This window comes from Grammomys surdaster, unplaced genomic scaffold (assembly GCF_004785775.1).
Source record: "Grammomys surdaster isolate TR1022 unplaced genomic scaffold, NIH_TR_1.0 126398, whole genome shotgun sequence".
Classification (NCBI taxonomy): domain Eukaryota; kingdom Metazoa; phylum Chordata; class Mammalia; order Rodentia; family Muridae; genus Grammomys; species Grammomys surdaster.
The window spans coordinates 3,313,833-3,331,907 of NW_021621192.1; the positions used below are offsets into that span (position 1 = coordinate 3,313,833).

Here is an 18,075-nt window from a genome sequence, read left to right on the forward strand (position 1 = left end):
TAGATATAACTATGTTTTAAGAAGAGAAAGCAGCTAATACCTGGCTCCATTCAAGATATGCAGCTTTGGGGATATGTAGGGTATTACTAGAAACTCCAGTGTTCCTGACAATTACTAGGGTCCTTGGAGGATCTTGTATCAGTGGCGAATGGGTCAGGGTACATACACCAGGTTTCCATTGTGGCCTGCTGGCTCACGAATTGGTAAGCATTAGGGCCCCAGTTAATTTACAGTGATTGGGGCCAGTCCTTGTTTGTATGAAGAATGATATTTAGGGTAGCTGATCCACCTTGCCCTACTTGTCCATGTAACTAGCTGAACAGCATAGTTTATACCAAAGTGTGATGGGCAAGGTAAAGAAGGCATACAAAGGTGTTAACATATGCTTTGTGTGGGACGTGTATGCCATCCTCTGCTGCTTGTTGTTTCAAATAGACTTGGCTAAATTGTAGTGTAATTTGTGTGATGAGATGACAGACCATTAGATATTTACAGCAATTTGCGAGAGCAGTATCAAAACATTTCCCTTGCAGGGGGAAGCTTCAGGACAATTCTGAAAGAAATTGAAGTTATCATTGATGCCCCTTCTTCTTCTGTATGTCTCACAGTCTCAGGTGTTGCTCACATTCATGACACATTTTCTGATCTACCTTTACCACTGCCTCATCTATTTTCCATTTATTCCTTATTCACATCAAGCTTCCTTGTCAAGATGGTCAGGTACACGTAAGACAAGTACCTTGTAATAAAACCTACAGAGATCCGAGTGTACTCATCCTCCTGTGGTCAGACTCAGTGAGCTGAACACTCAGCCAAGTGTTCGTTATCCTTATCATCTAGGACCATGTCAATTTACCAAGTCAGACTACACACTGCAGGGTGAACTATCCAGTTGGCTTGGTGCTGTCAAGAAACGGATAATGAACATCGTGCATCATGACGGTCAAGGAAGAGCCCCTAAACTTCCAGTTTTTGTCTGTCTGTCTGTTTGTTTGTTTGCTTGTTTGTTTGAAATAATCCTCAACATCTTTCATCTAGGGTGTCATCCAGGAGCAGTGAAAAGATGATTTCATTTTGGAGAGGGCTTTATCAAGGGACCAAACTGATGTCCAGAGAAACATAGCCTAGGAGGAGGTGAGGCACAGTCTCAGAAACTTTTTAAAAAGTTAACCTTTTTATTTTGAGGTGGTTGTAGATGCACAGGCAGTTGGTAGAAACAAAGGAGATGTCATGGATCTATCTCCAGTTTCCTCCAGCTTCACTATGCTGAACTGTGCTGTTTCCTAGTACAGCCAAGTGACACGTTTCCGGTTACATTCCTTAGGATGCCTTTTATAGCCATGCCCATTTCCTTCCCAGCCCCCACCTTCCTTAAACTTGATCAACCATTCACCTACTCTCTGTTTGACAGCTTTATCACTGGAAAACTTCCTTAAGCATAATCATGAAGCATGTGCAAAATTATCTTGTCCTTCACATTAAGTTTGGAGAGCTTTTTGGTTCATGCCTATCAAAGATTAAAAGTTATCCCTTATTCCCATTTCTCTGGAATATTTATGGTGTTGAGTTTTGCTAAGTGCTTGTCTTCACACATTTGATATTTCATGACTTTATTTTTAGGCTATCAACATAGATTGTACTGATCTTTTAAAAAAGTACTGAACAAGACTTACATTCCTAGGAAACTATACTTGGTGTGTGTGTGTGTGTGTGTGTGTGTGTTTCTTTTTATATATTGCTGCATTGTATTTGCTATTGTTTTGTTAAGAAGTTTTGACCTCTTTATCTTGCCATGGACTGGTAAGATCCAATGAGAGGATTCTTGGGGGCTTTCCTGATAGGAATGTGAATGTGAGTGAGCCCCAGTTTTTACTGGTGTTTGGTTGCAGCAAAATGGCTATTAAATGAAGTCTTAAGGCATTCTTTTTTTAAATCTAGACTTTCCCTTCCCTCATCCTTGGCTATTGAAGGAGTAAACACTAAGTCTACTCTAGTTTCCCCGACCCGTATGTAGTTCTATACCTGTTTGCATTTTAGTTTCTTACTCTGTAGTCAGCTTTCCCTTTACCATGACAAAATATACAATTTAAAAGTAAGAAAAGTTTATTTGGCTTAAAGTTCCAGAGCTTTCAGCCTTAGTCACTCTTGGGCCTATGAGGCAGAATTCATAGCTGAAACACATGGTAGAGGAAGTCTGCTCGAGCCTAGTCAGCAAAGAGAGACTAGGAAGGGCTGGGGCTCAAATACATCCTTTAAGATCATGCTCTGCCACATCCTGGCATTGGATGGAGACTCTTATGGAAGAATAGGGGGAAGAATTTTGGCCCCCTAGGGGGATAGAAACTTCACAGGAAGATCAACAAAGTCAACTAATCTGGAACCTTAGGGCTCTTAGAATCTGAACATACAGGGACTGGACCCAGGCCTCCCAATTCACATATAGCAGATGTGCAGCTTGGTCTTCATATGCGCCCCAAACAACTGGAACAGGAGCAATCTCAAAAGCTGTTGCCTAGATGTGAGATGTGTTCTAGCTGGGCTGCCTTGTCTGGCCTCATAGGGAGAGGAATTATCTAGGGTTGCAAAGACTTGAAATGCTAGGGTGGTTCCCACCTGTTCAGAGTAGAAGGGGGGCAAGGATGGGGGAAGGATTGTGAGAAGTGACGACTGGGAGGGGGCAGTAAGCAGGATGTAGAGTGAATAAGTTAAAATATTTAAAAAAAATGCTTCACAACGGCCTAACTTCGTTCTATCATGTGTGACTTCAATGGTTCCACTTTCTTGGGCTAATACATGTCATTTGGAGACATTCTAGGTCCAGATTGACATCTTCAGCTTCAAGTCTGAGTTAATGGGTCAAAAGCAAAGCCTACATGTAGCCTCACCATGATGTGGCCCCCTGAGTGCTGAGAATTTTAGTGGGTCGGCCCTCCAGAATCTCTTCATGCTGGCTTCTGTGTAAGTCCAAGAGGGTCAGTTATGTATAGCCTTGGGGAACTTGCATCTACATTCCTGCAAGTACATCGAATATTTTTTTCTCTCTCTTGTAAGGTTCCTGTCCTAGTAGTCAATAAACTTGATGTATGTTGACGGTAATCTACGGAAAGCTAGTTAATCCTTGATGATCAATTCATTTTGAAGCAGCTTTCCATGATGATTCTGAAAGCTGAACACAGGATACAAATGACTTCATCCAGAATCAAAACGTGCTTGGTGCAATTCTAGAGTTCTCACAGGTGTGTGTGTGTGTGTGTGTGTGTGTGTGTGTGTGAGAGAGAGAGAGAGAGAGAGAGAGAGAGAGAGAGAGAGAGAGAGAGAGAGAGAGGGGGGGGGGGGGGGGGAGGAAAGAAGGGAGGAAGTCTTCTCCACCCAGGGTTTCTCCACGGAAACGACCACATTTCTGATTAGCTCGTTTTAGTAAAATGTTCATTATTCCTGAATCTTTAGAATACTGTCCCCCAAATAGTGTGCTCTCAGACACTTACTTTTCTCTCGCCAGAGAAGGTGTGGATAGGAAATCTTTGAGGCGGGACTGGACTGCCCTTTTGGAGACTTGGGTAAAGTACTCCTCCAACCCCTTCTATTTGGAAATGCCGGCCTCCCCATTAGGCTACTGATCCTGTTCCTGGCCCCAAACGATAACGATTCCCCTGCTTAAACTAACTAGTTCCTTACAAGGCCTGTCGTCATGAAGCGAGGGCAGCGGCAAGCTCAGAGTTTAGCGATCCCTCCAGCCACCCCTCCCCAGACCCTGCTGCCACGAAGTGCCACATCAGCGACTGCACAGCGCGCCCGGATGAGTTCCTTTCTAGGATGCGAGTGGCCCAGTGGGCGGAGGCAGATTGAGCCCGCAGGAGTGGCGGGCTGCTCCACCAATCGACAACCAGGGAGGAGGCTTTGCCTCCAACCGCAGCCCCAGCCAGTGCCCCGCCGGGAAACTAGATGAAGCACATCTGGACAGCTGTGCTGAGAAAGTTTGTGGGCCCCTTCCAGGCCTACCACCCGCAAGGCACGTCCCCCACGTAGCCTCCTGCTAGCCACTTACTACTTAAAATTTTTTTCCCAAGAAGCAATCAGCAACCCAAGCTTGAATCTTTTACTTCTCGCTATGTGAGGCAAGGCCACATCACATTCAACACAGTTTAATTTTCATGGGGCTTTTCGGTCAAAAGAACAGAAACAGCAACCAAAGCCCAGCTGCCTTCTGATCCTAACTGACAGAGTGGGGAGAAGAAGGTGTGAGCGAACAGGCCAAGCTGGGTAAGTGCTGAAGACTGGGGGACATCCTCCTCGTTCTGCTGAGCTCTCTAACCTGCACTTTTACCCTTCTCACCAGACTTCTGTTTGTTGAGGGGAGAAAAACATCTCACCCTGGGAAAGACTGCTGGGACATCTGGCTTCTTTCTTTTTTCTTTTCTGTTTTGTAGGAAATGTTTGGTTTGCTATTTAAAATTGACCAGGGTTGGCGCTAGTATGAGATTTCTTGGTAACAAAATTTTGACTTGTGTTTTGTCGTAAATCTTTCTTCATCTCAAAGTTAAATTCTTCTTCTTCTTCTTCTTCTTCTTCTTCTTCTTCTTCTTCTTCTTCTTCTTCTTCTTCTTCTCCTCCTCCTCCTCCTCCTCCTCCTCCTCCTCCTCCTCCTCCCCCTCCTCCTCCCCCTCCCTCTCCTCCTCCTTCCTCCTCCTCCTCCTCCTCTCCTCTTCCTCCCTCTCCTCCTTCTCTTCCTCTTACTCCTCCTCCTCCTTCTCTCTCTCTTCCTCCTGTCCTCTACTCCCTGTTTTGATGGATGCCTGAGAAAACTCTCTGTTGTATTTGGAATTAACACAAAGTTTGACAAATTATTTAAAACTTGAATCACATAAAGGACTTATCGGATCGTTCACTTAAATTTGAATGTAGTTGAAGGTGCAAATATATCTCAAAGAGGGAGATCTAAATTCCTTTTAGATTACTAACAGAATAATTAAACAAGTGATAGACCGCTCTATATGTCTACAATTCTATAATCACATACTTAATCTGTTGTCCATTAAACACAATATCCACGGTGTTTATTATACGTGTGCGCTTACAGATAGCTTGCTTTATATGTCAGGATTTAGCAATGAGTGGCCGAAAATGCTGAACTACTGGTGGCTCAAGGCCAATTCCGTCTGAAACATCTATGATTTCCTCTGTCTGAGAAATGTTTTGAAGTTCAGATGTATGTTGCATGCTGTTTACCATTTGGAAAGATTTGACTCAAGTAGATGCTTAATTTCTGGCTCTTAAAGCACTGGGTGGGCATTTGGAGTAAGAATGATTACTTTTAGAGCATGTTTCAGTCCACAAAAGTAGAACAGTTAAAGAGGATTTAGGGATGCTGGGTTAGGGCATTATTCAAAGAGGCAATGAGAGTTAGCTCATCTCAATCCGTTCACAACTTCACGGTAGATCTTCGGTAAAGCACTCTTGTTAGGCCAGCCTGACATGTAGTGTCGCTTTGCTGCCTTTTCATTCCTTATTGTCTTTCTCCCTGGCTTCTGTGCATCTATTTCTTCAGTAGCATTCCCACTTCCCTCCTAGAAATCAGGGTTTATCGAGTTCTGCACACTTGCTAGCCAGACATGATGTGAGGTTGTCCAAGAGAAAGCATCATGAATGGACAGCAAATGGTGGGAGCCTTAAATATAGAAGGTTCTGGGGTGCAGATGATAGAGAAGGCCATGATAGAGAAGGCCATCTGAATGTAGGTTAGTTTCATGGAAACACTGCCATTTCTGGGAAGGGGTTTTCACCAGTTGGTTTTAGGGGTGGTGGTGGGAAGGGGTCACAGGGCTGAGACAGCAGCTAGGAGCAAGACAAAGTATGACAAAGGAGCAAGTGCTAGAAAGTGTGGGGCTGTCCTTGGAGCACTTAGAAAATCTACAAGAAAGTGTGTGTGTGTGTGTGTGTGTGTGTGTGTGTGTCAGAGATGGAGGTAAGCACCCTGACAGGGCTTGGGTTGTCAGGGAATGAGAGGTTGTAAAGTAGCTTGATATGGGCATGGTAAGCTGAGCTGACACCAGTGCCAAGTGGTGGCTTTGTGAAATGATTCATTTCTGGGATGGCCACAGCTTGTCCAACATGCTCTCCTCCTGCAGCTAGGGATGGGCTAGGCTAGGTGCTCAGCATGACCTGGCAGTGTGAACATTTGTGGTGATGTCTTCCAGCTCTGTTCTAGTGGTCTGGTACCCTGGGCCATTATTTTTCATTAACAAAGGCCACTTGGAAGTTTTTGACAGGGGTGTGATGGTTAGAATCTTGTCCTGTTCTCATAATAGACCCAACAGGTTGGTCTTTAATACCCTGTTAATAAAAATCATCTATCCCTAGGATATACAAGTACATGAAGGATCAGGTTTCAGTTCTCGGGCTTTCTCTCAATGATACTGTGGCAGAGAGATGGGTTCTGGTGTGACTGCTGACCACCTGCCTGACCTCAGGCAAGATGCTGAGCCATTATGACCCTGTGACAGAAATCTGTGGAATGATCTTCAGGGTCCTTTTTCTTTGGGTGGTCATATATTCATCTCCCACCAGTTTGGGAACAGTCTATTGTCCACAGATGGCTATTTGATACATCTAGCTATTATTTTTTTTGTTCATTTAACAGTGAGCAAGTGTTCTGAGTATTCAGCTCATGGCATCTTCTCAGAAGGAAACCTTCTGAGGGTTGCTACCCCACAGAGACAGAGGCACACATAGATTAAAATACTTGCCCACAATTCATAGTGAACAAGTTACCACTCAGTCTAACACCAGACCTTCAAGCTTTAACCATTAGGCTACACAGTCTCAGGTATATGAGAAACTGGCTCTGGCTCTTCTTCCTTCTCCACCTTTCTCTCCTCCTTCCTCCCCACTTGTTCTCTTTCCTGTTCCCTGCTTCCTCCTCCTTTCTTAGTTGTAGCGTTTTGCTGTGTAACTTAAGCTAGCTTCAAATGTGTAATCCTCTTTTCCTACTGGCCTGAGTCCTGAAGTCAAATGCCCATCATGCCAAGGTTCATTGTTCTTGTGGGTAGTTTGTCAGAATCAAGTAGTCAGTGGAAAGAGGATCACTGGAATTTGTCTGAAGAGGCCAGAATAGAAACAAGATTCATCATATTTGCATATGAAATAAATCTCATTGCAAGCAAACTCGTCTTCTTACCTTGTTTGAACTTAACTCACTACAGTATCTGGATTTAAAGTATACACTCAATAAATGTCAGTTGGTGCCAGTTGGTTGATTATCGGCATTGAAAAAAAAAAAAAAAACAGAGGGGACAACTGTTGTGTTACCGAAGTTTTGGGTGTAGAAACACAATCCTCTTTTTTATCCTTTAGAGTACCTGACTCTCGATCACCCCAAAGCTTCACAAGAGCAGTTTGCCAGTAGTACATCCCAGCTGGGGAACTGCATACACTATTCATCTGCTAGAATCATCCTACCATGTTTATTTGTCAATTAGTGAGTTAGCAGATGGAATGAATTAAATACTGAGCTTGAATAAATATTAAAAGGCCTTTGAATCAGGTTATTGGGGCCAGGGCCTCCCTTCTCTCTCTCTCTTTTGCTCCCAGATTTGCAATGAGTAGGCACATTTCTCTAAATGCTGGTGCCACGAATTACTGCATTATCAATGGCACAAATCCACAGATCTAATCATTCATCAGCTGAAGCCAATTGTCTCAGCTTCCCGAGCTCTGCTCTTACAGGTGTGCACAACCTCCTTTTCATAGTTGGGTCTTATTCTCTTCGACTTTCTCTGCAAGTCTCTTTTCAGCTTAATTAAAGGTTATCAATGGGCCTTCATCACACTATTCTGACTTTGCTTCAAAAAAGATCTCAACACTATATCAATACGCACACTACAATCTGACCGTTCAGGCACACAGATCTTCATGAGGATTATCTTGTTGCAGAGAAAAGATGGTGGCACACAGATGGCGATTGTTCTTTTTTCTAAAGTCACATTGGCATCTGTCTATTAGAAGCTTGTCTAATGGGGTTTGTTTGCATGGTTTCCTCTCAGACTGTTGGTCTGTGAACCACCTGTGTGAAGTCACCCTTGGCTTTAGAGAGCCTGCTATGGACTTTGACACTTAGCTGTCTCAGAAAAACCATGCAAGACAATGAGTTCTTTCTCCCAAACCCCTCATCACCACTTTGGACTAGCCTATTTCCCCGAGGTTACCTTAGGTAACCCTAATATAGAAAAAGGTTCAAAGGCAAATGGCTTGTTCTTGCTGTCCTGAGCAGAGATGACTGTCCTCAGTGGATTTTCTTTTCTTCTTCTTCTTCTTTTTTTTTATTGGACATTTTATTTACATTTCAGGTGTTCTCCCCTTACCCCATCCCCCCCCGCCCAGGAACCCCCATCCCAACCCCCCTCCTCCTGCTTCTATGAGGACGTACCACCACCTACCCCCCACTCCCACCTCCCCACTCTCGAATTCCCCCACGCACGACGTCCAGCCTTCATGGGACCAAGGAACTCCTTTCCCACCTATACCTGACAGGACCATCCTCTGTTGCATATATAGCATATAAAAGAAAAAATTTAAAGGTGATGAGTCAGAACAAGGTGGTAATTTCCATGACAAGAAACAAGGTGACTTTATCTGCACCTTTCTCCATTATGTTTGAAATTCTGCAGGTTCTAGAAAATATTTACAATATTTCACATGATTCTCTTTAATAGAAGGAAAATGGGCTTTTAGAAAAAAAGCCATTTACTATGTCTATGAAAAATGATCTCCTGAAAGGAATTGTGCTAGACTCTGATTTTAGTCTCTTTTGGTTGGTTACCCTTGCTGCCTCTTAGAGATCACAGAGTTCCTGAGACTATTCTACAGACTAACACTATGGCACCAATACAGCCTCCTTGTTGAGTTTCCAACTGGGGTTCTTATAAGTGGGCTGGTAGGCTTTCTCTCAGCACTTAGGAGTAGGCCCTGTTAAAGGAAAGTTCCATCCACATTCCTAGCTAAATAAACAAATGAACAAAATTAAATCAGACCTCTTCTGGGATGTTTACAGAGGATGTTTTTCAGCCTGCAGCTTCCTTTCTGTGACCACTCACTGCTCCAGCCCTGATTTATACTGTGTTCCTATTAACTCCGTTCTGCAGAGCCAATGTTTCCTGAGAGCTGTACTTATTTCTTGGGAGTAGTAACCTATGTAAGACATTCCCTTATTCATTCCTGATGACCTGAAAGTATAATAATTACTCTACTTCTGATTTGAATCAACAATCAGTTGTCAAACTAACATTGTTCCTTTTGCATAAGGACGGTCTATCTTTGACACAGAGTCTATCACAAAATATATTTCCTGTAATGAGCATTTGTAGAGGATTTTGAATCCATCAACACGGCCATTCTGATCTCATCTAAAGACCTTCTAGGTCTCTGTGATCTGGATAGAATGCAGACACACCCTTAGTATACACCTTTAATCCCTCTGGCTAGAGCCCTTTTGTACACACCTTTAATCCCAAACAATGAAGTCTTATTTAGGGCCAGACAAAGTGAGAGTTAGAGAGGGCTTTGATGGAATGAGTCAGAGATAAGATACTCTCAGAAGAAAAGCTGTTTTCAAACAATGCTGGGAGAGTGAATTTGATTTAAATTCAGTAGAAGAATGAAAATCCAAAGTTCATGATATGTAAGATTTCACAATTTCAGATAAATATTTCTTTTTTACAAAAGATGTTAGTACCTTAAATATCCTCGAAACAATAAACTAAAATATCATGATAATGAGATTATGGGCAGAACATTTTCTAATCTGTAAATCCAAAATCTAAAACTTCTTTCTCTGAGTCAGGATATCACTATATAGCCTAGGTTGGTCTCTAACTCATGGTCTTCCCTGTCTCAGCCTCTTTCTTGCTGGGATTACAGGTATGTGCCATCATGCCTGGCTCAAAGTCAGAAAACTTTGAAGTACTCATATAATGAAAAATTTCAGATGCCATAGCATTTTGGATTTCTGGTTTTCTGATTAAGGATGCCATAAAATCTATATAAGTATTGCTAAATCTGACAACCTTGGAAAGTAGAAAGCCTTCTGCTTCCAAACATTTAGATAGGAAATCCCCAACTTATAACAACTCTTCCATACTTCAGAAGACATTTCTCACACAATTAGATCTTTAGACCTTACATTTTCATTTTTAGCGAAAACAGACTAAAATGTTGCATGCCACTTTGATCTTATATGTTTGTATGTATATAAATTCCCATATTTCATCCTCTTTTCGTTTTTCTTAATGAGTCATTTTAATTTAAACACTATCTTTCTTCAGCACTGTGAGTTTTTCTGCCATTTATTTGATTTTTTTCCCTCTATTCACAAACTAGGCATAATACTAATGATTGTAGAGCTATACTGCAGGCAGATAAGAAGCTAAAAATAGAAATCTTATGATACCTAGTACACTTAGGCATTTTTGACTTTCTATGTACATTAATATAATAAACAATACATATTTATATATTGAAAGCAGTAGTGGAGAGGAAAAATATGGGATCTTCGAAAATGACCACATTCATGTCTATAGTTGCTGAATTTTGGAGATATAGCCTAGAGGAAGTCAAGGTGATGAGAAGGAAGGTGCTGAGGAAGGATGAAGGAATTAGAGTTAGAGGCATAGAGGCATCTTCCCTTTAAGCGGGTACCGGGAAAGTTAGGTTCCCTCAGTCTCTTCATCCTGGTGTTGAATTCTGGGCTCACTTTTGGTATTCTCTGCATATGGTGTAGACTGCTCAAAAAGCAGGGTGAATGTTTCCCCCTTACTGTTTCCATGACCTATTGAATGAACTGTTTCCTTTGTGAAGCAGATGATTGAACCAATACCAAATTCACCTGTAGCAAATGAGGGGCACCTCCTACATCCATAATGCTTTTTTCCTCATCAGGATTGTGGGGTTGTCAGTCCCTATTTCTACCCGTCACTCTGAGAAAAACAATGAAATGGTGTACAGTGCTGGGCTTTGTCTATGCTGTTTTCTTCAGAACTGGACAGTTGTGGGACTGTGCTTGTTATGAGGCGTTTACTTCAAAAGAAAGACTAATGTGCTATTACTGTGTTTGTTAACCTTAGACTGTAGAGGCTGCATTTTCACTTTGAAAATGACGTAGCTGAAACGTAGAGAGAGTATGGTTTCTAAGATCATACAGCGGCTAATTCAGAATTTAAATCCAAGGTTTCTTCTTTCCAGTCTCTGAATTCAACAGTGTGCCATGTATACTATTATTCTAAAAAACGAAATATTCTTATTAGTTGTCACTTTCCAGGGTGTGGTAACTTTAGATCAGGTGTGGGCAACTGCAGACAGGTATCCCTGGGTACGCCTACCTCCTTATCCTGATTGCTCAGATCTCTCTCAGCGTTCTTTATGATCCCAGGGCAGTAGCACAATTGTCTCTTGGCGCCTGACCCACCCCTTTTGGTTAAACATCCATCACTCTTTGCCTGAAGCCCTACAGTGCATCTCAAAGTATTTGTAAAAGACCATTTGATGTTTGTTTTTCAGATACTTCCAGCCTATTCTTATTTGATTAAAAAATTTACATAGATATTCTTTCAATTTCAAATTACTGAAATACAGTTGATTTATTTCTATACATATGTCTGTATTCCATGAAGCCAGCAACACACTCTTTGCAGACTAGACTGGTCTACAGACCATTTTAAATGACGTTTTCCCTACTGGTTTCTTAAAAAGACCACAAGGCATCCAAAGTATGCAAATAAATAAGTAGTGCAAATAAAAGTCATTTATTTTTCTTTTTAGCCGTCCCCTAAGACTTTTTTTAAATTTCATTTAAAATAAAGTTTTTATCTCATTTAAAATAAAGCCAGATGCTTATCCTGTCTTAGGAAGCCTTAAGCCAATCATCTAGCTTTGTTTCTGTATCCAACATCTTTCTTTTCTTTTTTTTTTTCTTTTTTTTTTTTTAATTGGATGATTTATTTACATTTCCTATGTTGTCCCCTTACCCCATCCCCCACCACCCCCTCGGAACCCCCAATCCCCTCGCCCCTCCTCCTTCTTCTCTGTAGATGTAACCTCTATCTACACCCCCCCACTCCCACCTCCCCACCCTCAAAATTCCCACCCCCTGGGGCATCCAGCCTTCATAAGGTCAAGGTTCTCTTCTTCCACCTATGCCCAGCAGGGCCCTCCACTTTTACATATTCAGCTGAAGCCCTGGATCCCCCCCTAAGTGCTCCCAGGCTGGTGGTTTAGACCCTGGGAGCTATGGTTGGTTGGTATTGTTGCTCTCCTCATGGTGCCACAAACCCTTTCAGCTCCTTCAGTCTTCACTCTAACTCCTCTATTGAGAACCCCATGATCAGTTCAATGGCTAGTTGTGAGCATCTGCCTCTGAATATGTCTGACTCTTGAAGGCCTCTGAGGAGACATCCATATCAGGCTCTTATCAGCATGCACTTCCTGTCTTCCACATCAGCATCTACCTTTGGTGATTGCACATGGGATAGATACTCAGGTGGGGTGGTCTTGAGACGGCCCCTCCTTCAGTTTCTGTCCCTCGCTTTGTCTCCATATTTGCTCCATTGAGTATTTTGTTGCTCCTTCTAAGAAGGACCGAATCACCCTCACTTGGTCTTCCTTCTTTATGGGCTTCATGTGGCCTGTGAGTTGCATCTTGGGCATTTCAAGGTTCTAGGCTAATATCCAATAATCAGTGAGTGAATACCATGTGTGTTCTTTTGTGATTGGCTTACCTCACTCAGGATGATACTTTCTAGTTCCATCCATTTACCTAGGAACCTCTCGAATTCATTGTTTTTAATAGCTGAGTAATACTCCATTGTGTAAATATACCACATTTTTTGAATCCATTCCTCAGTTGAAGGACATCTGGGTTCTTTCCAGCTCCTGGCTATTATAAATAAGGCTGCTATGAACATAGTTGAGCATATGTCCTTGTTATATGTTCGAGCATCTTCTGGGTATATGCCTAGGAGTGGTATAGCTGGATCCTCGGGTAATGCTATGTCCAATTTTCTGAGGAACTGCCAGACTGATTTCCAAAGTGGTTGCACCATCTTGCAGTCCCACCAACAATGGAGGAGTGTTCCTCTTTCTCCACACCCTCGCCAGCATCTACTATCACCTGAGTTTTTAATCTTAGCCATTCTGACTGGTGTGAGATGGAATCTCAGGGTTGTTTTGATTTGCATTTCCCTGACGACTAAGGATGCTGAACATTTCTTTAGATGCTTCTCTGCCATTCGAGTTTCTTCCGTTGAAAATTCTTTGTTAAGCTCTATACCCCATTTTTTAATAGGGTAATTTGGTTGTCTGGAGTCTAATTTCTTGAGTTCTTTGTATATATTGGATATTAGCCCTCTATCAGATGAAGGATTGGTAAAGATCTTTTCCCAATTTGTTGGTTGTCGTTTTGTCCTATTGACAGTGTCCTTTGCCTTACAGAAACTTTGCAATTTTATGAAGTCCCATTTGTCAATTCTCGATCTTAGAGCATATGCCATTGGAGTTCTGTTCAGGAACTTTTCCCCTGTGCCCAAGTATTCGAGGCTTTTCCCCACCTTCTCTTCTATTAGTTTCAGTGTATCTGGTTTTATGTGGAGGTCCTTTATCCACATAGACTTGAGCTTTGTACAAGGGGATAAGAATGGATCAATTTTCATTCTTCTACATGTTGTCTTCCAGTTGAACCAGCACCATTTGTTGAAAATGCTGTCCTTTTTCCACTGGACAGTTTTAGCTCCTTTGTCAAAGATCAAGTGACCATAGGAGTGTGGGTTCATTTCTGGGTCTTCAATTCTATTCCATTGATCTTCCTGCCTGTCTCTGTACCAATACCAGGTAGTTTTTATCACTATTGCTCTGTAGTACAGCTTGAGGTCAGGGATGGTAATTCCTCCAGAAGTTCTTTTATTGTTGAGAATAGTTTTCGCTATCCTGGGTTTTTTGTTATTCCATATGAATTTGAGAATTTCCTTTTCTAACTCTGTGAAGAATTGAGTTGGGATTTTAATGGGGATTGCATTGAATCTGTAGATTGCTTTTGGCAAGATGGCCATTTTTATTATATTAATCCTGCCAATCCATGAGCATGGGAGATCTTTCCATCTTCTGAGATCTTCTTCAATTTCTTTCTTCAGAGACTTGAAGTTCTTGTCATACAGGTCTTTCACTTGCTTGGTTAGATTCACACCAAGGTATTTTAAATAATTTGCAACTATTGTGAAGGGTGTCATTTCCCTAATTTCTTTTTCAGTCTGTTTATCTTTCATGTAGAGGAAGGCTACTGATTTGTTTGAGTTGATTTTATAACCAGCCACTTTGCTGAAGTTGTTTATCAGGTTTAGGAGTTCTCTGGTGGAAGTTTGGGGGTCACTTAAGTATACTATCATATCATCTGCAAATAGCGATATTTTGACTTCTTCCTTTCCTATTTGTATCCCTTTGACTTCTTTTTGCTGTCTAATTGCTCTGGCTAAGACTTCCAGTACTATATTGAATAGGTAGGGGGAGAGTGGGCAGCCTTGTCTAGTCCCTGATCTTAGTGGGATTGCTTCAAGTTTCTCTCCATTTAGCTTGATGTTGGCTACTGGTTTGCTGTAAATTGCTTTTACTATGTTTAGGTAGGGGCCTTGAATTCCTGATCTTTCCAAGACTTTTATCATGAAGGGATGTTGAATTTTGTCAAATGCTTTCTCAGCATCTAGTGAGATGATCATGTGGTTTTTTTCTTTAAGTTTGTTTATATAGTGGATTACATTGATGGATTTCCGAATATTGAACCATCCCTGCATTCCTGGGATAAAACCTACTTGATCATGATGGATGATTGTTTTGATGTGGTCTTGGATTCGGTTTGCTAGAATTTTATTGAGTATTTTTGCATCGATGTTCATAAGGGAGATTGGTCTGAAGTTCTCTTTCTTTGTCGGGTCCTTGTGGGGTTTGGGTATGAGTGTAATTGTAGCTTCATAGAACGAATTGGGTAGTGTTCCTTCTGTCTCTATTTTGTGGAATAGTTTGAAGAGAATTGGTATTAGGTCTTTCTTGAAGGTCTGATAGAATTCAGCACTAAAACCATCTGGTCCTGGGCTTTTTTTAGTGGGGAGGCTTTTGATGACTGCTGCTATTTCCTGAGGGGTTATGGGACTATTTAGATGGTTTATCTGCTCCTGGTTTAACTTCGGTACCTGGTATCTGTCTAGGAAATTGTCCATTTCATCCAGGTTTTCCAGTTTTGTTGAGTATAGGCCTTTGTAGTAGGATCTGATGATTTTTTGAATTTCTTCAGTTTCTGTTGTTATGTCTCCCTTTTCAGTTCTGATTTTATTAATTTGGATACTGTCTCTGTGCCCTCTGGTTAATCTGGCTAAGGGTTTATCTATCTTGTTGATTTTCTCAAAGAACCAACTCCTGGTTTTATTGATATTTTGTATTGTTCTTTCTGTTTCTATTTGGTTGATTTCAGCCCTGAGTTTGATTATTTCCTGCCTTCTACTCCTCCTGGGTGTATTTGCTTCTTTTTGTTCGAGAGCTTTTAGTTGTGCAGTCAACTTGTTAGTGTGTGCTCTTTCCAGTTTCTTTTTGTAGGCACTTAGAGCTATGAGCTTTCCTCTTAGCACTGCCTTCATGGAGTCCCACAAGTTTTGGTATGATGTGTCCTCATTTTCATTGAATTCTAAAAAGTCTTTTATTTCTTTCTTTATTTCTTCCTTGACCAAGTCATCATTGAGTAGAGAGTTGTTCAGTTTCCATGTGTACGTGGGTTTTCCATTGTTTTTGTCATTATTAAAGACCAGTCTTAGTCCGTGGTGATCTGATAAGATGCAAGGGATTATTTCAATCTTTTTGTATCTGTAGAGGCTTGTTTTGTGACCAATTATATGGTCTATTTTGGAGAAGGTACCATGAGGTGCTGAGAAAAAGGTATATTCTTTTGTTTTAGGATGAAATGTTCTATAGATGTCTGTTAAGTCCATTTGGTTCATAACTTCTGTTAATTTCAAAGTGTCTCTGTTTAGTTTCTGTTTCCATGATCTGTCCGTTGCTGACAGTGGGGTGTTGAAATCCCCCACTATTATTGTGTGAGGTGTAATGTGTGTTTTGAGCTTTAGTAAAGTTTCTTTTATGTATGTAGGTGCCCTTGCATTTGGAGCATAGATGTTCAGAATTGAGAGTTCACCTTGGTAGATTTTTCCTTTGATGAGTATGAAGTGTCCTTCCTTATCTTTTTTGATTAATTTTGGATGAAAGTCGATTTTATTTGATATTAGAATGGCTACTCCAGCTTGTTTCTTGGGACCATTGGCTTGAAAAATTGTTTTCCACCCTTTTATTCTGAGGTAGTGTCTGTCTTTGTCACTGAGGTGCGTTTCTTGTATGCAGCAAAATTCTGGGTCTTGTTTGTGTATCCAGTCTGATAGTCTGCGTCTTTTTATTGGGGAATTGAGACCATTGATGTTAAGAGATATTAAGGAAAAATGATTGTTGCTTCCTGTTATTTTTGTTATTAGAGGTAAAGTTATGTTTGTATCTTTTTTGGGGGTTGTTGGAAGATTACTTACTTGCTTTTCCTAGGTTGTAGTTTCCCTCCTTGTGTTGGCATTTTCCATCAGTTATCCTTTGAAGTGCTGGGTTTGTGGGAAGATATTGTGCAAATTTGGTTTTGTCATGGAATATCTTGGTTTCACCATCTATAGTGATTGAGAGTTTTGCTGGGTATAGTAATCTGGGCTGGCAATTGTGTTCTCTTAGTGTCTGTATGATGTCAGTCCAGGCTCTTCTGGCTTTTATAGTCTCTGGTGAGAAGTCTGGTGTAATTCTTATAGGTCTGCCTTTGTATGTTACTTGACCTTTTTCCCTTACTGCTTTTAGTATTTTTTCTTTGTTTTGTGCATCTGATGTTTTGATTATTATGTGACGGGAGGTATTTCTTTTCTGGTCTAGTCTATTTGGTGTTCTGTAGGCTTCTTGTATGTTTATGGGCATCTTGTTCTTTAGGTTAGGGAAGTTTTCCTCAATAATTTTGTTGAAGATATTTACTGTCCCTTTAAGTTGGGAATCTTCATTCTCATCTATACCTATTATCCTTAGGTTTGGTCTTCTCATTGTGTCCTGGATTTCCTGGATGTTTTGAGTTAGGAGTTTTTTGCATTTTGCATTTTCTTTGACAACTGTGTCAATATTTTCCACCGTATCTTCTGCATTTGAGATTCTCTCTTCTATCTCTTGTATTGGGTTGGTGATGCTTGCGTCTGTGACTCCTGATCTCTTTCTTAGGTTTTCTATCTCCATGGTTGTCTCCCTTTGAACTTTCTTTATTGTTTCTATTTCTAGTTTCAGATCCTGAATGTTTTTGTTGAATTCCTTCTTTGTGTTTTCTTCCATTTCTTTAAGGGATTTCTGTGATTCCTCTTTAAGGGCTTCTATCTGTTTACTTGTACTCTCCTGTATTTCTTTAAGGGAGTTACTTAATTCCTTCTTATAATCCTCTATCATCATCATGAGAAGTGATTTTAATTCTGAATCTTGCTTTTCAGGTGTGATGGGGTGTTCAGGGCTTGCTATGTTGGGAGAATTGGGCACTGATGATGCCAAGAAACTTTGGTTTCCGTTGCTTATGTTCTTGCGCTTGCCTTTCGCCATCTGGTTAACTCTAGTGGTACCTGCCCTCACTGTGTAAAACTGGAGTCTGTATTTCCAGTTATCTTGCTTATTGCAGAGCTCCTCAGAGTCCAGAGGTCTCTGTGGTCTTATGCTCCTAATCTCCTGGGTGGAATAACTCCTGGGACTCAGGCCACCTCTTGGATCTGGAAATCCTTCTGCTCTGAGTACAGTGGGTCCTCGATGACTCAGGATTCAGTTTCTCAACAGGACGGAAGCAGACCGACTCTGTGTCTGCTCCAGCCCAGAGGACCAGGCAGGGGCAGAAGGGAAGTGGAATTCCAGAGGGGCGGGGTTTGGGTAGCTGCTGTGCCCTGGATGTCCCTGGCTCCCTGATCTATCTCTGGGGTTTAGGGAGTGAGATGGAGTTCTTACCAGCTG

At 41.4% G+C, this 18,075-nt stretch overlaps 1 protein-coding gene across 2 annotated transcripts in view; it reads left to right on the forward strand.

Moving 5' to 3' along the window:
- The first annotated feature begins 3,953 nt into the window (after positions 1-3,953).
- Positions 3,954-18,075, forward strand: part of LOC114614678 (transmembrane protein 45A-like) — a 79,666-nt gene continuing 65,544 nt past the window's right edge. For both annotated transcript variants that reach the window (XM_028760306.1, XM_028760305.1), the window contains exon 1: positions 3,954-4,260. The gene's annotated coding sequence lies outside the window, so the exon portion shown is untranslated. The remainder of the gene's footprint in view (positions 4,261-18,075) is intronic.